The sequence below is a fragment of the Papio anubis genome, chromosome 9, assembly GCF_008728515.1.
Source record: "Papio anubis isolate 15944 chromosome 9, Panubis1.0, whole genome shotgun sequence".
NCBI classification, from domain to species: Eukaryota; Metazoa; Chordata; class Mammalia; order Primates; family Cercopithecidae; genus Papio; species Papio anubis.
The window spans coordinates 124,940,511-124,965,726 of record NC_044984.1 but is presented as its reverse complement, the minus strand read 5'-3'; the positions used below and the strand labels follow the sequence as shown (position 1 = coordinate 124,965,726).

At 51.1% G+C, this 25,216-nt stretch overlaps 1 protein-coding gene across 1 annotated transcript in view; it reads left to right on the top strand.

Annotated features, from left to right (window-relative positions):
• RIMBP2 (RIMS binding protein 2) overlaps positions 1–25,216 on the top strand; it is a 339,298-nt gene that overhangs the window by 198,287 nt on the left and 115,795 nt on the right. Inside the window, exon 4 of the mRNA XM_021923155.2 lies at positions 7,912–8,034. The gene's annotated coding sequence lies outside the window, so the exon portion shown is untranslated. The remainder of the gene's footprint in view (positions 1–7,911; positions 8,035–25,216) is intronic.

Here is a 25,216-nt window from a genome sequence, read left to right as displayed (position 1 = left end):
GCAGAGGTGGGGGTCCCAGGGCTCAGCCCTCACAACGGCGGCAGCCTCCTTTCCTAGATGGCTGGTGGTGCAGCCTGACATCCCTGCTCCCGTGGGATTCAAACCGCTTTGTTTGTTCGCTTGAGGTTTGAATTTCTCCCCCTGCTGTCTTCTCAGCTTGGCCTTTTAAACGAGGCTGCAAGGCACAGGAAATGAGCTTGCCTTGGCTTCTGCTTTGCAGGGGTGTCTGAGGGAGCCCAGCAGCTCCCCCGGGTGGACAGGAATGGCAGTGCTTTGGGAGAGGCAGCAGGGGCACCGGGTCTGTCCTGCAGCCTGCTTTGTGGAGCTTGGATTTCCTTCCAAGTGCCTGGGCTGGCTTCCTGCATGGGAGGCAGTGAGGGAGTGGCAGTCGCCAGAGACTGTCTCTTGGGCCAAGCATCTCTGTGGTCCAGGGTAGCTGGGGAGACTGAAGGGGTGGGGGTGAGTTTGTGCTAATAGAAGCATTCAACCGTCCCTCCAGACTCATGGGTAAGCTCATCAACGCAAACCTGCAGAAACACCAGCGCTCTTCTGGGTCCCTGCAGACACGGGGGGATCAGCAATTCCTCTATCTGATTCTTGCTTAGAATTGCAAACTGCTTTTCGGTAGCACTGATTAAGAGACAGAAATTAATTCTCAGAGCACTTAATTATGAATGCAAAGAGACTACATTGTCAGCCTTTTTCCCTGTGCAGAAAGGATTGGTTCTTAGGCGCAAACGGTGGTATTGGGCTGTCTGGGGTGTTGAATTCTCTCAGGCAGGCGGCCTTGTGGGAGGAACCGATGAGCTGGGATCCAAGACATAGTGCAAAGAATATGCTTGATGCCTTTGAAGCTGCAAAGCCAACCTTTTGTTGATTTCAGAAAAAATGATTCAAATTTCTTCTCTGTTTGGGTTAGGAGGGGCCTGTTGAGCTCCCTCCTCCCCACACTGGGCCCCTGTCCCTGTAGCAGGTCTGAGGTTCAAGGTTTTCATCACATTGATTATCTGAGGCCAAAATTTCAAGCTTCTCTTCCACCTGGTGCCACTGTTGCTGCCACGAGAATGTATTTTGAAATAGAAATGAGTCCAGTGTCTGGATCAAAGTGAACAGTTCACTCTTATGAGATTTTTTTTAGAGAATAAAATCCAATCCAGTGTCTGGATCGATGCCCGGGGTGGTTAGTGTGCTGTTGTGTTTGTGTGTGGTGAGCAGGTCTTGGGGAATCATTCAAACCCTGTTAGTACCTGACATTCTGGAGCTGGCACTAGTAGGTCATTACGTTCATGACCTTTGACCTTGCTGTAGCATGGGTCAGAACTTCCTACAACCTAGGGAATCCTCTTACCTGCTGGCCAGAAACCCAAGGTTGCAGAAGTACAGGCACAGCTAGGAAACACTGGTATGAAATGTCAGCCATGTGACTTACTAGCCATTTCCCTCGTTAAGCATTGTTTTCTAGTAAGAAAATTAGGAAAGTTTAAAAGGATGACACACATAGATATTTGGGATTCATGAGGCTTAGTTTTTGACTGAAAGGTGAGTGTCCAGCCCAGGGTTGCAGCTGATTATTACTCTCTAAAAAACTTATAAGAGGGAATTGTTCCTCACCTTGCATTTAATCAGGACAAAGGAAGAATCGTCTGGGTTCCTACCCTTGAACGTCTGGGACATTTTTTCTTTGATTGTGTGTCTTAGTGAAGATCTCTGAGTCATCTTTGTCACTCTGAGTTCACTTTCTCCTTTAGTAGGAGACTTATCTGGCTCTTGAGAACATCCAGGAGACTGTTCTAGACCAAGAGCAATGGGACAGGGACCCAGGCCGGACTCAGTGGCTCACGCCTGTAATCCCAACACTTTGGGAGGCCAAGGCGCATGGATCACCTGAGGTCAGGAGTTTGAGACCAGCCTGGCCAACATGGAGAAACCCCGTCTCTACTAAAAATACAAAAATTGGCTGGGCATGGTGGAGTGCGCCTGTGATCCCAGCTACTCGGGAGGCTGAGGCATGAGAATCTCTTGAACCTGGGAGGTAGAGGTTGCAGTGAGCCGAGATCACGCCACTACACTCCAGCCTGGGTGACAGAGTCAGGCTCTCTCAAGAAAAAAAAAAAAAGTGATGGACTTTGAGGCAGAGACCTCAATGCAGTGGGGATCCCTGCACCCCTGTGTTCTTCGGAGCCAGCGGCCAGGGCATCTGTCAGCTAAGGGCCCGTCCGCCAAGTCTCCTGGCATGAGCTGGGCTGCAAAACCCAACCCAGCAGAGAGGAAACTGCCAGGCTCTCTTCTGGGCCACGGCCCCAGGTGCCAGCATTTGAGTGGCCCATTGGAGCCGATATTTATCGTGTTTTAATTTAGCGGCATCAGTCCTCTATCCAGGTGGGATCAGTGGCTGCTGAATTAGAGAACGCCCCCTTCTCCAGGTGTATCAGCTGGGGTTATTTCCAGCTGCCCCTCACGGAAGCCTGAGCTTGGTGGGTTACACACGAGGGGCACTATCATGTTCAGGAAGCCCAGAGGTGGTGACCCCGGCCAGAGGCAGCTGCCTAGAGAAGGAGCGAGGGCCCGGGGGCTCCTGTCCAGCGGTGACGTGTGTGGAGGGTGGCTTCTGTGACACCGAGACAGGTGGCATTCCATCTCGAAGGATCGCATCCCCACTGTGGCGGGAGGAAGAGGGGCTGAAGCTTTTCTCATGAAGCTCTGTTTCATGAAAGGTCATTGTCCTCCAGAGATTTCTGCTCCAGGTTCATCAGAACCATGTCACAGACGGTCTCAGTCTGGTCCCAGCAGGCGAGATATGGCACATCCCCCGAAAGCAATGAGGACGGTTGCTAAGTATAAGCATTCTTAGGAAGGTGCAGGCAGGGTTAGAGGAGCCAGCGGGGCGACTGAAGCCCTGGGGGCTGCACCAGGAGAGGAGGTGACAAACCTTGACTTGGGGGATACGGAGGGGTGGGGCCCAGCTCACTGGGGCTTAGGCTTTCCAGGGACAGATGCCAGTTGCTGGTGCAGAGTGACAATTCAATGCGTGCTTGTGGTGATGAGGACCGCCGTCTAGCTGACCTCCGCAGCAGTTGCCTTATTGCTGCTGCGACAGATTCCCACAAACACTCCGTCGTGTCTCAGCGCTCTGCACGTCTTAAGTCCTGAAGTCAAGGTGTCAGCAGGCCTGTGTGCTTTCCTGAGGCTCTGGGGTCGAGTCTCTCCTCTTGCCTTACTTTGGCTGCCTTCCCTGATCTTCAAAGCTGACAGCAGAGCGTTGTCCGAGCTCTCTCTTTTTCGTCTCTGACTCTACTTTTCCTCATGAGGGCTCTGTGATTACATAGAGCCCATGTGATTACATAGAGCCCATCTGGATAACCGCTGTGCTCTCCCACTCTCAGGACCCTCCATGCAATCCCATCCTCAGGGTCCGTTCGGCCGCGAAAAGTGATATATTCACAGACTTCAGGAATTTGGATGTGGGCATCTTCGTGTGGGGCCGTTACTCAGGCATTATACATCCAGGAAATCAGCTCCCTCCCCCTCCTGTCCACACACTTCTGTCCACACACACCCTCTCCTTGTCCACACACCCCCCTCTTGTCCACACACCCCCTCCTTGTCCACACACACCCTCTCTCACACACACCCTCCTTGTCCACACACCCCCTCCTTGTCCACACACCCCTCCACACCCCCTCCTTGTCCACACACTCTCTCCTTGTCCACACACCCTCTCCATGTCCACACACCCTCTCCTTCTTGTTGTGAACCAGAGTCGTGGCCTTCATCATTCTGGTAAACAAAAAGATGACACTATCGGGAATTTTAAGTCAAAGAAATGCAAAACCATAATTGTGGCATGAGATGAGGTCCACGAAAGAGTAAATATCGGCTGGGCATGGTGGCTCACATCTGTAATTCCAGCACTTCAGGAGGCCGAGGTGGGCAGATCACTTGAGGTCAGGAGTTCAAGACCAGCCTGGCCAACATGACAAAACCTTGTCTCTACTAAAAATGCAAAAATTAGCCAGGCATGGTGGTGTGCACCTGTAACCCCAGTTATTTGGGAGGCTGAGGCACGAGAATCCCTTGAACTCAGGAGGTGGAGGTTGCAGTGAGCTGAGATTGCATCACTGCACTCCAGCCTGGGCAACAGAGCGAGACTCCATCTCAAAAAAAAAAAAAAAAAAAAGAGTAAATGTCATTGACTTGCCCTCGAGGTCCTCCGTAGACTCTGCCTGGACTCTTCACCTTCCTCCGAGAACTTCTTTTCTTTTACTTTGCTTATGAGCATCACCTCAAGACCAACGGATCCATTTGTTCCCCCAACATTATTGCCTTCTGTTAAGTCACTGCAATTACCACCATATTGTCCACTGCAGAAACACCGTGTTTCCACTCTACTGTGTTAAATTTAGCTCCCTTTTAGCTCTATTGTGGGACAAATAGGATTTAGGGGCCAGCTGGACTCTAGCTTCTGGCCACCGTTTGTGACGTGCCCGTGGGAGAATGCGTACCGGTGCTCGGTAATTTCTTTCCAGGTTCACACTGGAACGGTGGCCTGTTGTAGGTTGGAGGTTGTCTGTTCTTGACCAAAGCACTGGATGCTGCCCCCTAGAGGGCAATTCCTGACTGTCCAGTGCTCTTGTAAAAAGCTGGATAATAAATGCATCTTCATGCTGGGCTCTGCACATGGAGCCTGAAACCCACGTTGGCTTCTCTGTGAAGCATGAGTCTGAATCAATTCCTCTCCAAACTAGAAACTCCTTAGGTAGGGAGCCTCTGAGTCATCATGTTGCTTTTGGGCTGTTAATGTTCTTTTTCTTTGGAGATTTTACCCATCAGGGTCACAAAAGCAAATAGACAGCATTTGCAAACTGGAGGATGGAGCAGAATTTAGAAAATAAAGTACTAGCAAAGGTGTCGGTGGTGTTACAGGGGCCGGGGGGCGGGGGCGGCAGGACACCTGCAAAGGGGGTTGGGAGTCTGAGACCAGCAGAGGCTGGGCACCGTGGCCACCTGCTATGGGTATGGGGAGAAGGGTGTGGGAGAGGCCCTCCCCATAGAAGGACACTGTTGGGCGTTACCCCAGTTCCACAACCCAGTGGGAGGACTTGCAGGGCTCCGTGTGCAGCCGCCCTCAGGGCTGTGACTTATTACAGCAAAAGGACACACAGCACAGGTGGCAAAGGGAGAGGGCCACACAGGATGAAGCCAGGGGGAGACCAGGTACAGGCCCTCCAGGTCGTCTCCCAAGAGGATTCCCAAGAATCACACAGGACGCTTAGTGGACCCACAGCTGCAAGCTGTGATGTGTGTGAAATGTCATCTATCAGGGAAGCCCATTAAAGACTCAGCAACCAGAGTTTTTATGGGGACCTGGTCACATGGGCTCTCTCTGTCCAGCACATACCACAATTCCAGACTCCCAGAAGGAAAGGTGTTCAGGACAAACCGTCTTGTTCAAGTGGCCTCGATGCGGGAAGCCGCCCTAATCGATTAGGGAATGTAGGAATTCTCCCCAGATCCCAGTTCCCAGGCCTCCAGCCAAGGGCCAGGCTCACCAGCGGTCTTTCTCAGGGGAGTAACTCAGAGTAACCCCTGCAGGCTGCTGGGGAGGGCCGGGGGCCAGGGGTCATGCTGATCCATAGTTTCTCCATCATGTCTTCCACTGGGCAAGCTGATTAGAAGCCGGGATGGTACGGGGGGTGCAGGCCGTGAGGATGAGCCTCTTGGGACACAAAGAGGGATGGATGATGGTGGGGCCTGGGTCTGGGAGAGTTAACAGCAGTAGTCCACCCAGGAGCCAGGGCCACCTTTCCATTCTTGGAACTTTCCTCAACACCATTCCACTCAGTACAAAAATCTTGCTTGACCACTGACTCCCTGCCAGGCGGTCCTCTGGGCTCTGACGATGGGAAATTGCGTGGCAGAAGAAAACTTCTGTCTGGTGACACTTCTGTTCCAATGAGGAGCAGCCACAGGAAGAAGGCAAACAGCCGCAGAGGACAGTACCGAACACACATGGACACTGAAGCATGGCGGTGTGGGAGGGAGGGACATGGAGGCGGGGGGTGGAGACAAGGGTTTCGTCACCTTGCAAGGGTTGGGAAGGCCTGTCTGAGGTTACACCGAATGAGAAGGAGCCAGACCTGAGCAGCCTGGGGCAGGGCGGGGTAGAGATCTGCAGGCAACAGAATCAGCAGGTGCAAGGGTTCCGGGGTGGGAAGAGGCTCGACCTGTTTAAGGGACAGAAGGAGGCCAGGGTGTCCCCAGCATGGAGGCAACAGGGTAGCAGGTGGGTGGGGCTTTTAGACCACCAAGGAGTTTGGATTTTATTCTAAATTCTGTGGAAACCTTAGAAGGTTTCAAGCAGGGAGAGGCAAGATCTGGCAGGTATTTCAGAAAGATGGTGCTGGTCGCTGTGTGAGACTGAATTTAGGAGCATTCAAGCATGACTCCCAAGTCCTAATGTTCCTGAACAGCTAGGATACGAGAAGTGATGCTTTCTGCAAACCTGCACCCCGGGGTATTGAGGTTCAGAAGTGAGGATGGTTTAATTCAAATAGGTCGTGACATTTTCACCGGGGGCATTTGGATTATTTCTCTAAGTTCATTGCCTGATAACATCACGTTGCAGCAAAATGGCATTAAAATATTCCTTCGAATGAGACCTCTGTGCGACCTCTTAATAACAGCTTTCCTGTAACCCTGTTCCCATTCGGGAATGCCAAGTGGGTGCCTGCCTTTCTTCTGGTGCCCCAGAAGTTGTCAGGTTAAACTAACACTCAGTACAGAAAGTATTTGAAATAGAAAGGACTTCTGCAGCTGACAAGCGTGGCATTGTGTTAGTCTGTTATTGAAGCCATAATTCACATCATGAGACTTGGGGAGGAGAAAAAGAAATGACAAGGCTGCTGTTGGGTTAAAATATGTTGCCTCCACAATGAAAATGAATGGGAAAGGAACCATGGCGATTTCTTTCATTGATAGCATCCCCTGACCTGTTTCGAAGAGGAGAGAGACTGAACGTGGCGCCTCCCTTCCCAATCAGCTTGTAGCTTGGCCCTGGGGGTTGTGGCCTAAGAATGGAATTTATGTGTTTTTTTGGATTTATTGGGGGAATGCATTCTAGTTCATGTGGAATTTCATTGGCATTTTTATTCACTTTTAAGATGAGGTAAAATTTTTAGACAAGAATCAATATGCTTAGACAATGGGAAAACACTTGTATCTGTTAGGGCTCTCATAGTTACAGGGGACAGACGACTGAAATTGGTGTAAGCAAACAAGGAGAATCTATTGGTCCAAGTGACTGAAAAGGAAAAGATAATTAGCTTCAGGCTCAGTTTGATCTGGGTGCTCAAATGATGCCATGGGGATCCTGCTTTTCCCTCTGCGTCTCTGCATTTATCTCATTGGCTCTGTTCTCAGATGGGTTCTTCCCTCGTGATGACAAAGGCCACAGTAGTTGCAGCTTTTTGTCTTTAACTTTCCAAGTCCGGTGGGCAAAAGGGAGAGTTCTTTCAGGTTCCTATACTAGTGCAGGATCTCATTCCCCCAGAATGCAATTGGGTCATGTGACTTCCCAACCAATCACTACATCCAGGAGATGAGATTACACTGATTGGCCAGGTCTGTGGCACGTTTGCAACCCTGAACCAATCACTGAGGCTGTGGTGGAGGTGGGCGGGAGGAAGACAGAGGTCGTCTGCTGATTGGTCAGCCCTTGGTCATATGTAGTGGCCCCTAGTAGGCGTGGACCCAGTCCATGATGGAGAAGGAGGAAAGGAAGAATCCTCTAAGAGGAAATTGAAGATTTTCCTCCTAAAGAGGAAGCAGTGGATACCAGCTGGAGGCAGATGCCTGCTCCAGCTCTTAGGCAGGTTGTGATAACCTCCTTGTCTCCATTCCTTCCGCTTGCAGGTGAAGGCAGAGTATGTGCATCTCAACCACCCACTCACCCTCTTGACCAGAGAGCGAGATTTGGCCTTGAAGGAGAAACACCAGCTCCAAGCCAAGCTGGAGAACCTAGAACAGGTCCTGAAGGTAGGCTGGCTTTCTGCATTTGGGACCACTTCTGCTCTTTGTGAGGTCGGTGTGAGGAAAGAGGGGCTACAGGACCCCCGAGCAGAAGCTACGTCAAGCTCCTTTGGAGGCCATCATCCACATTCAGAGATGTTGGGGCTGCTTTCCCCCTTTTTGTGGTATAAAAAGCAATAAATAACAAAATTCCAGTGTTTCTGGAAGCAATTCCATAAAGCCAATTATGCATTTCCATTTCTTAGGATGTTAAACACAGCTGAGCTGTGCAGTGGCGGGCACTCTGCTCCTGAATGGAAATGGAGTCTGCTTACGTTAAAGACCAGAGGTGGCTACAGTGGGTTTCAAACTTCAGGAATTTTAAGCTGCTGCTCGGACGTTTAATGACCTTTGTTACAAAGAGGATAGCTAAACCAGAACATTTGCTCTATCGGGGTACAGATAACTGGATGCTCCTCATGCATTCCTGATGAGCTGAGATCTCCTTCAATATTTAGCCAGTGGGTTGATTTGCTATTGATGCCACTGAGTTAAACTGAATGAATTTTTTCACCAAGTGTTAAAATTTGATTGGATTCTCATTCTGGGAAACATTTTTTTTACAAAAATAAAAAAAAAGTCATCTCCAGTTCTATGATCAGTACATATATTACCAGGGTCATTTGCATTTCACAATTACAGAAAACAGGATTAGGCTGCATCCGCAAATACTCTTTAAATCGAGAAGTGATTTTACCTCCATCTGTAGCCTCTTTGGGGAAGCTTTTGGAACTCTGAGGGGAGCATCTGAGTAATTGCCAGGGATGGTGGTGGGGAGGAGGGTGGGGGGGACAGATGAGGAGGACCCTCCAGGATGGTGGTGGGGGGGAGTGGAGGGGTGGGGGATGAGGGAGGACCCCCAGGGATGGCGGTGGGGGGAGTGGGGAGGGGTGGGGATGGTATAGAGGTGGCGACCCCAGGATGGCGGTGGGGGGAGTGGGAGGGAGGGATGAGGAGTGACCCAGGATGGTGGTGGGGGAGGAGGAGTGGGGATGAGAGTGACCCCTCCAGAGATGGTGGTGGGGGATGGGGATGGATGAGGACTCCAGGGATGGTGGTGGGGGTATGGAGGGAGTGGGGGATGGGATGAGGAGTGACCCCTCCAGGGATGGTGGTGGGGAGTGGAGGGGTGGGGATGGGATGAGGAGTGACCTGTGGATGGTGGTGGGGAGTGGAGGGGTGAGAGGACCAGGGGATGGTGGTGGGGATGGAGGGAGGGGATGGGATGAGGAGGACCGGCATGGGTGAGGTGGAATGGTAGAATAAAAAGGGATGGTAATAATGGAAAGGAATGGACAAAAGAAACCATGGCATAGACACCAAAATGATGAGACGGTGGCATGTATCTATCTCAATGAGAAAGAATGATTTGCCTCAATAGTAAAGAAAGATGGTTTGCCGGACAGCCTGGAATGGGACCAGCACGGGAAAGGTGACTGTCCTGCTTCTCCCTGTGTGCTCTAAGTCTTCAGAACGTAACCCTCAAGAGAGAAGGTGCTACCACATAATTCTTTAAGCAGCTGCCTCGATGACTGACTGTGAGTTTTCTGAGGGCACACACCGTGACTTATCCAACCCTCTGCCTTTAGCGCCTGGGACACACATTCAGGGCTTAGTGAATTTAACGGAGGGTGTGCCATGAATCCCTGGGAGGAAGGAGCTTAGCGGAGAGTCTGCTGGATTAAAAAGTCATGAAAGATGGTTCTCAGTGGGGCCAGCTTGCCCTCCAGGGGACATTCGGCAATGTCGGAGGACACTTTTGATTGATGTGACTGGGGAAGGGGAGGCCAGGGATGTAAAACCCTCTACCACGCACAGATCAGTCTCCTACAGCAGATTATCACCTGGTCCCACATGTCAGTGGTACTGAGGCTCAGAAACTGTGTATCTGTTTCTTATTGCTGCTGTAGCAAGTGACCCCATAGTGTCTCGGTGGCTTAAAGCGACGTACACGTATTCTGTTACAGTTCTGGAGGTCAGAAGCCTGAGATGAGCCTCACAGGGCTGTGATCTGGTGTTGGCAGGACTGAGTGCCTTTCTGAGCTTTGGGGAGAATTCATTCCTTGCCTTTCCAGCTGCAAGGGCTGCTGAGGGCCTCGCGCTCCGCCTTCAGAGCCAGCGAGGCAGCATCTTCCCTCCTTTCTGACCTCATGCCCTTTGAGTGGTTGGCGTTGTTTTCTTTTGTTGTCAGTAATGTGAATGGAATTGGAACTCAGCACAGTTTCAGTCAACCTGATTTGCTGGAAGCCAAAGAGGATTCTACCGGATCAGAGACCCATCTTGGGAGAACGTCAGGTGATGCAGGGTTCCCAGCTAAGCGTGCCTGAGGGCCGGCTCACAGCCCCTCTCCTTTGCCTGCACGGAGCAAAGACCCTGAAATGCCAGCCTGGGGAAGAGCCCTGGATTAAAAAGCCATGAAAGATGGTTCTCAGCGGGGCCAGCTTGCCCTCCAGGGGACATTTGGCAATGTCTGAGGACACTTTTGATTGATATGACTGGGGAAGGGGAGGCCAGGGATGTAAAACCCTCTACCACGCGCAGATTCAGTCTCCTACAGCAGATTGAAGGGCCACCAAATCACAGCCACCACTGGGTTTGACTGAATTGTGAACGGGATGTGGTTTTCCTTCCAAATATAAAAGCTTTCAGTGAAATAGATAAGGCTGAAATTGGGGCTGAATGTTCCTGAAACAATCATGTAAGAATAATACTGAAACTGACTAGACGCGCCCCTAGCGTGGATCACGCAGTGAATATTTAACCTGATTTGAGTCCCTCCTGATTTTCGTACTTAAAAAAAATGATAATTGATGACTTCATTATCTGTGAATGTGTTTTTATTGTGCTTCTTTCCAAGAATATGTCCTAATTACCAAAATCATTAAATATAATGAGGTGATATGGAAGGAAGTAGAATGTGTGCATAAAGAGAAGAAAGAACTAAAATATACCGCCTTGGAGGGTGAACGTAGTTACTCCAAGATTCTCATTTGGCTCCGAGTTTCCAGGGAGGCTGGACAGAAAAGAAAATATGAACAATTGCATAATTCTCACTTCTTTGGGGAAGGGAGCTCACTGCTTCCCCAGCAAAACAAGGCACGGCGTGCTGGACATGGTTTTCTTACTCGGAATGTTATGTTAGAGGATATGCAGAAAAATACAGAAGAAACTGTTGTCAGGAACATTTTCATAGCAATGGAGGAGCAATTTTCCCAAGTCTCTTTCTTTGGAAGTTCTTTGGAGAAGAAGAGCCTAATGGCATATGGAGTTTTCAAGCCTGTCTTGCAACATTAGCAAGGAGAGTTGGGGAGGAATGCTAAGGCTAGATTGCCCCCCACACAAGAAGAATCCACGAATAGTTTTGTTTTGTTTTGTTTTGTTTTGTTTTTTGAGATGTAGTCTTGCTCTGTCGTTCTGGCTGGAGTGCATGGAGTGCAATGGCGCGATCTCAACTCACTGCAACCTCCACCTCCCAGGTTCAAGAGATTCTCCTGCCTCAGCCTCCCTAGTAGCTGGGATTACAGGCGCCCACCACCACACCCGGCTATTTTGTGTGTGTATGTATATTTTTAATAGAGATGGGGTTTTGCCATGTTGGCCAGGCTGGTTTTGAACTCCTGACCTCAAGTCGTCAGCCTGCCTCGGCCTCCCAAAGTGCTGGGATTACAGGTGTGCGCCACTGCGTCCGGCTGAGTTCTTCTTGATGGGACTTGAACAAGAGAAAATGTAGTGTTCCTGAGCCATTCATTCCTGGTCTGTGGAATCTAAAATGCCAAGAGATGGGAAAGCACTGGAGGGTGAACCAAGTGGGGTGGTCTAATGAGACTGCCTGCATGTCCACCCTGTCTTTTGGGGAATTTCCCTGTCGCCAGCATCCCTATCAAGGGAAAGGGATACATCAGCGCATCTAAACAGAGATCTGTATAGTGAGACACACGTGGCATCCTTGGGCCACAAGTTGCTCACTGTATGACTAGTCATTCATTCACAAGGGTCCATTGAGCGCTATGTACCAGGCACGGTTGCAGGCACCAAGGGTCTAGCAATTAACGAAAGAGACCCCAACATTCAACTCCCCGATGAAGGAAAGTCAAATGCCTGTGCTATAACGTCAGGCAGTGATCAGTGCTTTGCAGAAAAATAAACTGGGTAGAGGAGCAGGAAATCAGTTCCTGCTGATGGTGGCACTTTGAAAGAGTGGTCCAGGAGGCTTCCCAAGACATATATGTTGAGCAGAGGGAGGAAGCAGCCCTGTCAGTGTTCAGGGAGGAGCATCCCAGGCAGAGGGGAGTGCAGAGGGCCTGGGGTGCATGGACGCCTGACATGTCCAAGGAGAAGAAGATGGGCCAGTCAGTGAATGGGGAGGGGCAGGGAAGGAAAAAAATGAAACCTGGATTGGGAATAAGTTAGAGTCTTATAGGCCAAGGTAGAACTCCAAGAATTGTAGAAGTGTATGTATTATCCCCTGTCCCAATAAGGCTGCATAACAGACCATCCTGAAGCCTGGGGCTTGAAGCGGTCATAGTCCATCATTGCTCCCAAACCTCTGGTTGGCTGCATGGAGCTTCTCAGCTTGACTGAACTGGACTGAACAGCTCTTCCGGTGCAGCCGGGGCTCACATGCACCTGGGTGTGGCCACTGGAGGGTCTTGGTTGGTTGGGCTGGGGTGACCGCCTTGCTCCTTGCTCTCCCCTCCTCCATCAGGTGAGATAGGGCTTCTGGCCGGGCACAGTTGGGCCATGAATGAGGCAGAGACACGGAAGACCTCATGAGGCCCAGGCTTGAATGGAGAAAGGCACTTCTTGAATTCTGTTGGCCAAAGCAAATCTCAGTGTCTGCCTGGTTTCAGGGGTTAGGGACGTTAACTCTATCTCCAGCTAAGAGGAGCCAAGAAGTCATGTCAGCAAGAATGTAGATGTGGTGTAGGGCAGGGAGCCCCAAATCAGGGCTTAGGCTGGGAGGGTTCTTGGCTTTACCCAAGGAAGAATTCAAGGGCAAGCTGGTGGTGTTAGCAGCTTTTACTGAAGCGTCTGTGCATAGCAGCAGCAGAGGTCCTGCTCCTTGCAGAGCAAGGCTACCTCACAGGCCGTGCACCTAGAGTAGTGGCTCAGAGGTGACTCTGAAGTTGGATTTAAACCAGGTTTTAATTACATGCCAATTAAGGGGCAGGTTATGCAGAAAATTATTGGAAAATGGTGGTAACTTCTGGATGGCTGGGTCATTGCCATGGAAAGGGGTAGTAACTTCTGGGTGTTGCCATGGCAATGGTCAACTGACATGGCACTGTGGGTGCATCTCATGGGAAGGTGCTTCTGCCTGGGACCTGATTTAGCTAGTCCTGTTTGGTCCCAATTCTAAGCCTCATCTCTTACCTTTCTACCTCAGATGCAGGGAGCGATTGTGGCACAGTTTTGCAATCCGTTTGTGTCAGATGCCATTGGAATTGAGAGAGGACGTGCATCTGGCTTTGGTTTGTAGAGAGTCATTCCAGTGGCCACACAGAAAAAATCAGGAGTGGAAGCAGGGACCCCACTGGGAGCCGTGTCCTGATGCGAGATAATGGGGGCTTCCACCAAGTCAGGGTGGGGAGGAGCACGCAGGCTCAGGGCGCAGGCTCAGGGTGCATCTTCAAGGTTGAATCAACAGGGTTTGCTGATGGACTGGACGTGGCGTGTGAGAGGCGGGAAGGGGTCAGGACGTGAGTTTTTGGGGCAGCAATGGTGTCGTCTGCTATGACAGGGAAACCTAGGGATGTGCGGCTCCGGGTCGGGGTATCACCACATGTGGGAGATGGCGAGCATAGTGACCCCTGGATCCTCGGGGTGGGAGAACTCCAGGTTCCCACTCTACAGACCTCCCCGCTGATCCTCAAGAAACCCACATTGTTCCATTAGTAGACGACAGGTGCAGTAGAACAGTAGAAGCGGCTCACTTGGGTTAAAGCATGATGCTCAGGCAGTCATCACCATGGCTTTCCATCCCAAACCCCGTGGTCACCATTCTCATCTCGCACCTGACGTGTCGTGTGTCTTCCACGTCCTAACGTGACTGGGGGGCAGGGGGCGGCGTGCGGCCTGTGACTGAAGACTGCTCGTCCTGTATTCATGGGGGTAATTAACAGCTGTGGAGCTGTGCCAATGTGCATTCAGGGCCTCTCTGAACTGATAATTAGCCCACTGGTCACATTCATATGCGGGCTTTTTTGTTTCCAAATATCGCTGATGTGCCGTCTGTCTTAATAGTGATCATCCAGTTTAGCTAAAGACAACGTGCCCTGCTTCCCTGCAGCCCGTGATTGGTTATGCACAGAAACACATGGTGTATTCATTTATTTTTTGTTGTTGTTTTTTCTCTGAGAAGGAGTCTCGCTCTGTCGCCCAGGCTGGAGTGCAGTGGTGTGATCTGGGCTCACTGCAACCTCCGCCAGCCACGTTCAAGCGATTCTCCTGCCTCAGCCTCCTGAGTAGCTGGGATTACAGGTGCCCGCCACCACGCCCAGCTAATTTTTGTATTTTTAGTAGAGATGTGGTTTCACCATGTTGGTCAGGCTGGTCTCGAACTCCTGACCTCGTGATGTGCCCGTCTTGGCCTCTCAAAGTGCTGGGATTACAGGTGTGAGCCACTGCATCCGGCCCACACGGTTCTTTTCAGAGCCCGTTTTGACTGTATTGTGGGGGTTGCCAAGTAATTTTCACTTGAAGAGTCAAAAAAGTATGTCCAGATATGCAGATTTTAAAGGGAAATGGATTTGTTCACCTCAGGCACCGGCTTCCCGAAGAATTTCAAAGCCTACAGTACTTGCCCTGATTAAAACCTATATAACAAACCTGCACATGTGCCCCTGAACCTAAAATAAAAGTTAAAAAAAAGAAATCTAGTTGGACCCACACCCGAAGACATATTCATTCAAAAATATTGAGCAACCACTTTGTGTCAAATGCTTTCTTGTTTCTGGAAAAAGTGATCTCAATCCATGCCCTTGCTTCTGGTGGAGAGTTGATGAATTCACGTGCAGGTCAGGTGGGGAAGTGAGAAGGGGTGAAGGGTGATAGTCATGGAAGAGCTGGTTTACATTTAGTGGTTGGGGAGACCTCACTGTGGTGAGTCCTTTGAGCAGAGACCTGGATGAAGCCAGGGAGGGAGCTGTGCAGAAGTGCAAAGGCCCTGGGGCAGATGGTGAGTGCCCGCTGTGTCTGAGAAGTGTGTGGAAGTCCGAGGAGCAGGAGTAGAATGAACGTGGGGAAACAATTAGAAGATGAGGTCAGATGAGGGAGATGACATGGAGCAGATCACTTAAAGCTTTTGAAGGCCAAGATAAGGACTTTGGCTCTTTTCTTCCTGAGATGGGAAGCCATTAAACGGTTTTCAACAGTAGAATGACGTGATCTAACCTGATTTTTTAAGGAATTATATCTGCAACTCTGTAGAGATGTAGTACACAAGAGGAGGTGCAGGAAGACCCGCACAGAGGTACACCAGTTAGCTATTGCTGTATCACAAAGCACCCTGATATGGTTTGGCTCTATGTCCCCACCCAAATCTCATGTTGAATTGTAGTTCTCAATGTGGGGGAAGAGACCTGGTGGGAGATGATTGGATCATGTGGGCAGACTTCCCCTTTGCTGTTCTTGTGATAGTGACTGAGTTCTCACAAGATTTCTTGGTTTAGAAGTGTGTAGCCCCTCCCACTTCATGCTCTTTCCTGTTGCCATATGAAGATGTGCCTGCATTTCCTTTGCCTTCCGCCATAACTGTAAGTTTCCTGAGGCTTCCCCAGCCATGCCTCCTGTACAGCCCGAGGAGCTGTGAGTCAGTTAAACCTCTTTTCTTCATAAATTACTCAGTTTTAGGTATGTCTTTATAGCAGTGTGAGAATGGACTAATGCAACCCAAAAAAAGTGGCTGAGATTAGTGATTCGTGTTGATGTCTTATGGCCGTATTAGTTGACTGGGCAGCTACATGGTTCTCACCTAGGGTCTCCTCTTGGGTAGTTACGCTTAGATGGCAACTGAAGTTGCAGTCATCTGCAGCCTTGGCTGGCTCTTTGCCTGCGTGTTGTCCTCTCCCGAGTTGGCTGGAAGAGAGGGGACAGGCCAGATATTTCTCTCCTCATGTGGCCTCTCCACAGGCTAGCTTGGGTTTCCTCACAGCCTGGTGGATTCGGGGTCAGAATTCCTCCACAGTGGCTGAGTCCCCCCAGAGCAAAGACCTCACAAGCCCTAAGCAAAAGCTACAAGGCTACTTATGACTCAGCTTTGAAAGTCCCTTCTGCCAGGTCTTACTGGAGAGAAGACAGGTATAGGTCTGGATTCAAGGTGAGGGGATGCCACAGGGGCATGCATAGTAGGGTGTGGGGTCCATTGTGGAGAAGTGGCATCCTTGGAGACCAGCTGCAGAAAAGCTTTTGAAATCATCCAGGTGAGCGATGGTAGAGGCTTGGACCAGAGTGGTGGATTCGATGAGAACTATCAGGTTCTTGATGCAGTTTGAAGGTGGAGGTAACAGGATGCTGACAGATTGACTTTGGCTTAAGCAAGAAAATCCAAGGATGATTTGAAGGCCTTGTAGTCTGAGCAAGATTAAGAAGAAAGTAGCATTGATGACGTGCAGAGGACTCAGGGATGCGTGGTGAGGGGACCAGAGGAGGGGGGAGGAAGTCAAGAGCTCAGCGTAGGATCCAGTGTTGGGATGCCCATGCAGCATCCAAAGGGAGAAGTCACGTGGGCAGGAAGATGTCCCCTTCTGGAGTTAGGGAGAGACATGGCTGGAGATGGGAATTTAGGAGTCCTCAGATTAGAGCTGGTGTTTAAAGGTATGTGCCTGGAGAGATTGTAGATACAGAAGAGAAGCAGTAGTGAGGGGTTTACTTCTCTTCTGAAAGCTGACACCATTTGGGTCAGGGCCTGTGTGATCTGGCCATGGCTGCCTCTCCAGCTTCATCTACTGCCGCCCTTCTCCTCCTCACTGTGGCACAGGGCTCCTTTCAGCTCTCCCAGCAGACACGTCCCATCCCACCTCCGGGCCTTGGCGTTTGCTGTGTCTGCTGTCCAGATTGCGTTTGTCCCGTTGCCTTCCAGGAGACGAGAAGCTCCGTAGTCTGGGAGTGGACCTGCCTCCCCTCTTCCAGCTGTCCCCGGTGAGGGCAGAATGGAAGTGAAGAGCCAGCCAAGCCTGAAGATGATTCCACCTTAAGTTGCCATCTGAGCACAACTGCTTGGAGACCCCAAGTGAGAACCATGTGGCTCAGCCCAGTCACCCACAAAGCCATGAGATGTCATATCTTTTCCTGCTTATCAATATATCCCTAGTATCCATCCTGGGAGGGAGAAACCATATCATCAACGTTTAGGGACGGAATGAGTGAGTGACAGACACAGGCTGTTCTTAAGTTTGTGCAGTGAAGCTAGTCACTGCTAACCCACCTGCTAACAATATCTGTCACCTTTACCACGACCATCAGGGCCATTCTGCCTTAATACTGTGTGTCCCCTGGAGGCCATGCTCCACCCTGCAGCCACAGCCACCCCGTTAAAATCCAGTCATGCCTCTCTCCTGTGTAACACCTACCAGTTGCTTTGCATTGCACAGAGATAAAAACCTAAACCTGCTACCTGCACTCTCTAGCCCCACCTTGTCCTTCAGCCTAGACTCTTCCTGTGCCCCCTTCCACCCCGTACCCACAGGCCCTGTCTGTCTTTGTCTTTCTGGAACATACTCACTTATTTCCACTCCAGGGAATTTGCACTGAGTGTTGTTTTGTTTTGTTTTGTTTTAATTTGGAATGCTGTTTCCCTCAGCACTTTGTATTTCTGATTCCTGGCTTATTGGGTCTGTTTCATGTTGCTTTCCTGGCCATCTGGTCTAAAGGACCAGAGGCCCCCCTTGCTGGTCACCTGTACATCACTGGGTTCCATTTCTTCAGCGCACTCATCTTGTCTGCTTTAACTGTCTGCCTGTGTATTTGTCTTCCCCACCAAAATATAACATCCTCAGGACAGCCTTTGTTCTAGTGCCCAGCACAAAATCTGGCATATAGTAGACACTCGATATATACTGATTGGTTGATAAATTAATAACTAAGCAAGTACATGCATGAATGAGTGAGGGGTTGAGAGATTGCCTGGCTGGACCGACCAGCACTGCAGACACTTGCTGCCTTCGCAGAGAATGACTGGGCAGCCGGAGGCCTGGAGTCAGTGCTGCTTTCGTGGAGAATGACTGGGCAGTCGGAGGCCTGGAGTCAGGGTGCTTCTCTGCAGAGGTTGCTTCTCTGGGACTCACAGGGGACTCTATAAAGTCACATCTACAGATCAATCTGCAGTTTCTTTCTGGAATAGGCAGACTCTCGCTAAGGGGAGTAAACACTGGCGAGTTCGTGATTTCCAGCATCTCCTCAGCCTGGGCGGGTGTCGGACAAGGATCTCTCCACCCCACACTCCTTGTTGCATTTAACTCATAGTCAATCCTCCGTTTAGGTCCTGGCACAGGAGTCTGATCAAAACACCCAGCACTCCTCTGAAGCAGGGTCCCTATCAGAAGTGAGCGCATTGTGATAAACAAAATGCTTTTTATTCTCTAGCTTCTCAGATTCAAGTAAAAAACACATTGGGCTTTTTTACTCACTGCAAAACAAAACAAAACAAAACAAGTCTCATGTGTTTTTCACGTGAGTTCCTATTGCCTGATACTCAAGACATTCTGGGTCCTCAGCCTCTCCCCAGCTCCTGGGTGAAGGGACTGCAGCCTGTGGGGCTTCACTCACAGCAATGGTCAGAGCATCTCTTCAGCCCCTTGTCCGTGGCCCGTGAGACGCTTCTGTTCTTCAGATGCGGTAGAGCGACGGCTGCTTTTATTTTAGAGTCCTGGCAGGGAAGAACGGCTTAACTTCACACTCACAAGGTTTAACTTCAGAGAGCTCAGTCTAGAAGCAATTAGAGGCAGGGGCCGGCGAAACCACCAGAGGCTGTGAGCAGGATCCGTGGTCACGGAGCCCAGGGAGCAGAAGGCAGGTGGGAAGCTTCTGGACGGAGTGGGGGTTGAATCGGCCTCTCCCCATGTCCACCCAGAACCTGGGTGTGGGGCCTAGTTTGGAAATAGGGTGTTTGGAGATGTCACCAGGTAAAGGTGAGGTCATACATCGGGGCGGGCCCTCATCCAGCGACAGGCTTTGTAAGAGAAAGGAGAGGGGAGTTTGGATAGAGACACAGATGCTCAGGGAGGAAGCCACGCGTGGATGGAAGCAGAGATCAGAGCGATGTGACCATGAGCCACGGAGTGCCCAGGAGCCTGGAGAGGTGAGGGGGAGCCCGCCCTGGAGCCTTCGGAGGGTGCGCGGCCCTGTCCACACCTCGGCTGAGGACTTCCGGCCTCCAGGGCTTGAGACGATGGGTTGCTGTCATTTTAAACCCCCAGTTTATGGCCCTTTGCTGCCGCGGGCCTTGTGGCCTCACAGGGTGAGAAGTGGGGCCTGTCGGGGGAGCCAGATGCACATCCCGGTCTCTCTTCACGCCGCTCAGTGATGTCGGGGTGGTTGTGGTCTGATGGCCTGGGCAGAACACCTCGAGGGTCCCACTCCTCAGGGACAGGACAGGAGTCCCGACGTGCGGAGAGGTGCGCGGTCCTCCTTGGCTCCCCTGCGTGGCCTGCAGCTGAGAGAAAGGTGTGCCTGAAGGAGGCCATCACAGGCAGGAAACCATCATGTGGTCACTTTCTGGGGAGTGGCTCTGTCCATAGCTGCTGGGGGCCCGGCACAGAAGGGGGCTCAGGGTGATGGGGCCATGGCCTTTCACAAGGCGCCCGTGTGTGCTGGTCTCCCGTGGACAGAAGCATCCCTCCTGCAGGAAGTGGATGGAGCCTTACGCCTCACAGCCTCGTCTACCCCAGAGCTGCTCAGCAGGGCTGCTGAGACCGGAGTGAGGACAGTGAGATGGTGGATTAGTCCGTTTTCATGCTGCTAATAAAGACATACCCGAGATTGGGTGATTTATACAGGAAAGAGGTTTAATGGACTCACCATTCCACGTGGCTGGGGAGGCCTCACAATCATGGTGGAAGGTGAAAGGCATGTATCACATGGTGGCAGGCAAGAGAAGAGAAGGGAACGAGAATCAAGGGAAAGGGGTTTCCCCTGATAAAACCTTCAGATCTCGTGAGACTACCACAAGAACAGTATGGGGGAAACCGCCCCCGTGATCCAATTATCTCCCACCAGGTCCCTCCCACAACACATGGGAATTACTGGAGTTACTATTCAAGGAGAGATTCGGGTGGGGCACAGCCAAACCATGTCAGATGGCTACAGGCATGGACCTACTCTCCGCCATAGTCTACAATGCTTTACAGTTTAGGGCCAATGAGTTAGCGTCAGAATCATCACCCACCCTGGGGGGACATTCCTGTTGATTTCAGTAGCCTCACCTAATTCAAAGACTTTGGGCTTTTAGTTAGAACAGTCTGGGTTCAAATTTGAATGCGATCATTAACTAGTTGTTTACATGTGATCAAGAGAACTAATTTCTGGGAACCGTGGTATCCTCTCATCTTTAAAGTGGCCATAAAGTACCTTTCTAGATGTAAGGGTTCAAAGCATAGAATGTGCCCAGTGATCTAACACAGTGGCTGGTGCTGGAGAGGTTGGTGATCAAGAATAGCTAATACTGTGAGCAATTTCATTGATATACACCCTCAAAGGAATCTACTAGAATAGACAGAAGGATAGCCAGTTACCATGCCAGATGCTTGGAGTAAAATGAGGAGCAAACCCTAGGTTATTTCTGTTTTCATGAAACTTAACCTCCTACTGGGGTGGGAGGAGCACAGAAAAAAATCAGGTCATCTAGCAAATAGATAAGAATTTCAGACATGGAGGAAAACGGTGATGATGAGCCAGGGTTACCTGGAGGGTGAGGGGAGCGCAGGGCACCCTGCACATGTCTGTTAGGGGGTGACGCTTCAGCTGAGGCCCATGTGACAACGGCCTGGCCAAGCAACGTCCCCTGGGGAATTCTCACAGGGGCAAGAGGAGACGATGGGCGGCACCGAGGCGGGAGCCACTAGCGTACGTGCCAGCACGGCTGAGGGCGTGGCCCAGGGCAGGTGTCCAGAGGCATGAATCCAGGCAGATGGGGAGCAAGTGAAGCAGCTCCCCTCATCATTTTGGGGGATGCAGAGGGTCAGCTGTGCTTCCCCAAATGACGCCCAAGTCCTAAATCTATGTACTTGTGAATATGACCTTATTTGGAAATGAGTCTTTGCAGGTGTCATCAAGATAAGGTCATGCTGGAGTAGGGCAGGCCCTAAACCCAAGGACTGTTGTCCTTCTAAGAAGAGGCACAGAGACACCCAAGGGGATGGGAGTGAGGTGTCTTGTGGTGAAAGATCACCAAGCATCACCGGCCACATCAGCAGCTGGAGCGGGGCGTGGAGCGGCTTCTCCCTCAGAGGTTCCAGGAGAGGAGCCGGCCCTGCCGACACCTGGATTTCAGCCTTGTGTCCTCCAGAGCTGTGAGAGGAAACCTTCCATTGTCGTAAGCGGGAGTGCCAGTCGTGGTACTTTGTGACGCAGTCGTCATGAACGTATCCCTTTCCCACACACGGTGAAGTGCGCTGGGCAGCAGGGAAGGGGTGTGTCCCAAGTAACCAGCACACAGGGCTGGAGTGTGGGTCCCGGAGGCCTCCGTGGGTTCCCTGACCCCTACTTTGCACTTTCTCTCTTTCTCTCTCTCTTTCTCTCGCTCTTTCTCTTTCTCTCTTTCTCTCTCTCTTTCTCTCTTTCTTTCTTTCTTTCTTTTTTTTTGAGAGAGGGTCTCACTCTGTCGCCCAGGCTGGAGTGCAGTGGGCAATCTCAGTTCACTGCAACCTCTGCCTCCCGGGTTCAAGCGATTCTCCTGCTTCAGCCTCCTGAGTAGCTGGGATTACAGGTGCCCGCCACCAAGCCTGGCTAATTTTTGTATTTTGAGTAGAGACGGGGTTTCACCATGTTGGCCAGGCTGGTCTCGAACTCCTGACCTCAGGTGATCTGCCTGCCTCGGCTTCCTAAAGTACTGGGATTACAGCCACTGCGCCCAGCCCTACTTTGCACTTTCAAAGCACGTTTGCATCCACCGTCTTACTGTGGTGTGGAGGCAGCGGCAGAGCAGTGCAGGGAGAACCATGGTGGCGGGGAGGCGCCAACTTCCAGGCCTGATGCTTGCTGGAGTCTGGAGTGGGCTCCAGGAGGGCCAGTGCAGGGTCTGTCCTTCTGAGTCGTTCTGTCCCTGTCCCCAGCGCAGTGATACAGAATGAGTGTTCTGTCCCAGAGGGTGGGATGTACTCACAAGGGGCTGAGTCATCTCTGTGAGCCTCGGTTTACCCATCTGTCACAAGCTTGTATTTTTATATCCTCACCCGAGCGATGCTTGTCTTTCCCACTGGGATGTCAGCCCCCCACAAGCCGGGGCCTCTCAGCTTTGTGTCCACCGTGTCTCCAACGCCTGTCGGGCCACCTGGACGCAGCTGGTGCTCAGGAAACACTGTAGAGAGGAGAGCAGCAGAAAGGGCGGATATCCGGGCAAATGTAACAGCCTAGGCCAGGCTGTTTTTCTCCTCGTAGGCTCTTTCATATACATAAATGATGCTTCAAAGAAAACGTAGAACACTCTGACGGGGTTTCAGTTATATAGATGGAACATGTAAGAATTCCACTTGGAAGAGCAAGTTTTAATTCTGAGTAGATTATTTAAATTTAAATATGTATTTTGAATTCCCTGGGGCAACCACTGAGTGTGACATAAAAACATATAAGAACAGCACTCCCCAGAACATAGAACAGCCTTCCTCTGGAACATAGAACAGCCTCCCGCAGACATAGAACCCCAGCCCTCCATGAACCTTAGAACAACCCTCCCCTGAACATAGAACACCCCAGCCCTCATGGCTGGAACATGAACAGCCCTCACGCGGAACATGGGAACAACCCTCCGGGAACATGAGCAAGCCCTCATGTGAACATAGGCGGCCACTCCCGGAACATAGAAACTGACCCTCCATGAACAGCAAACATGACCCTCAGCCAGACAGCAAGCTGACCCTCAGCGGAACATGGAAGCTGACCCTCCATGAATATGGGAGAGCGACCTTGGCCGAGAACAAACGACCTTCCCGGGAACATAGAGCAGCCCTCGGGGAACATAAACGACCCTCCCAGACATAGAGCTTGACCCTCCATGAACATGAAGCGACCCTCCATGGTTTATGAAACTGACCCTCAGCAGGTTGTGAAGCTTGACCCTCCATGGAACATAGAGCGATATGCCCGGGGAGCATAGAAACGACGCTCCCGGGAACATAGAGCGGCCCTCCCGGGAACATGAGCGACCCTCCCGGGAACATAGAGCGACCCTCCAGCCCAGACAACCAAACGACCCTCAATAGACATAGAGCGACATACATGGCAGGGAACATAGAGCAGCCTTCCCAGGAACATAGAGCGAGCCTTGGCATGGGAACATAGAAACGACCTCAGTTGCCCATAGAAACACGACCCTCCACAGGAACATGAAGCGGCCTTCCCGGGGAAATATAGAGCGACCCTCCCACCAGGAACAGCAAACATTCCCGGGAAGATATAAAACGACCCTCCTGGAACATAAACGACCCTCCACTTGAACCAGAAGCCCTCCTTGAACATAGAAATGAAGCCCTCCATGAACATGAAGCGACCTCCACATGGGAACATGAAGCAGCCTCCCAGACATGAGCAGCCTCCCGGGAACCCCTTAAGAGCGGCCCTCTCCATGAGACATAGAAACGACCCTCCATGAACATAGAAAGCCGACCCTCATGAACATGACAAACCTCAGTGAACATGAAACAGCCCTCCCCGGAACATAGAACGGCCCTCCGCGGAACATAGAGCGGCCCTCCGCGGAACATAGAACGGCCTTCGCCGGGAACATAGAACGGCCTTCCCCGGGAACATAGAACGGCCTTCCCCGGGAACATAGAACGGCCCTCCACGGAACATAGAGCGGCCCTCCGCGGAACATAGAGCGGCCCTCCGCGGAACATAGAACGGCCCTCCCCGGGAACATAGAGCGGCCCTCCCGGGAACACAGAGTGGCCCTCTGCGGGAACACGGAATGGCGCCCCGCGGAACACAGAACGGCCCTCCAGAACATAGAACAGCCTTCCCGGGAACATAGAACAGCCCTCCCGGGAACATAGAACAGCCCTCCCTGGAACATAGAACAGCCCTCCCCGGGAATATAGAACAGCCCTCCCCGGGAATATAGAACAGCCCTCCCCGGGAATATAGAACAGCCCTCCCCGGGAATATAGAACAGCCCTCCGCGGAACATAGAACGGCACTCCGGAACATAGAACGGCCCTCCGCGGAACATAGAACGGCACTCCGGAACATAGAACGGCACTCTGGGAAACATAGAACAGCACTCCGCAGAGTATAGAATGGCACTCCACAGAATATAGAACAGCACTCTGTGGATACATTAAATTGAAACCAGGTTGGGCTGCAGGCTTCCTCGCCTGCAATCATGTTATGTCGAGGTGTGCAGATCACCTGAGGTCAGGAGTTTGAGACCAGCCTGGTCAACATGGTGAAACCCCATCTCTACTAAAAATACAAAAATTAACCAGCTGTGGTGATACACTGTAATCCCAGCTACTAAGGAGGCTGAAGTGTGAGAATTGCTTGAACCCAGGAGGTGGAGGTTGCAGTGAGCCGAGATCGCGCCATTGCACTCCAGCCTGGGCAACAGAGTGAGACTCCATCTCAAAAACAAAACAAAACAAAATGAACAAAAAGAGACAACAAAAAACAAAAAGAGGCAGGAAAGGGGAGATCAAATAATGAAAATGGGAGGGAACTAACAGAAGCCAAATCATAAAGTGGCTGACCTAAATAAAACTTAGTGATATTTACATGAAACATGATTCCTGTGCAGATCACTGTTTTGTTTTGTTTTGTTTTGAGATAGGATCTCACTCTCTCACCCAGGCTGGAGTGCAGTGCATTCCTAGGCTCACTGCAGCCTTGACCTCCTGGGCTCAAGCCATCCTCCTGCCTGAGCCCCAGTCCCCTGAGAAGCTGGGACTACAGGTGTTTGCCACCACACTTGGAAAATTTTTTGTATTTTTAGTAGATATGG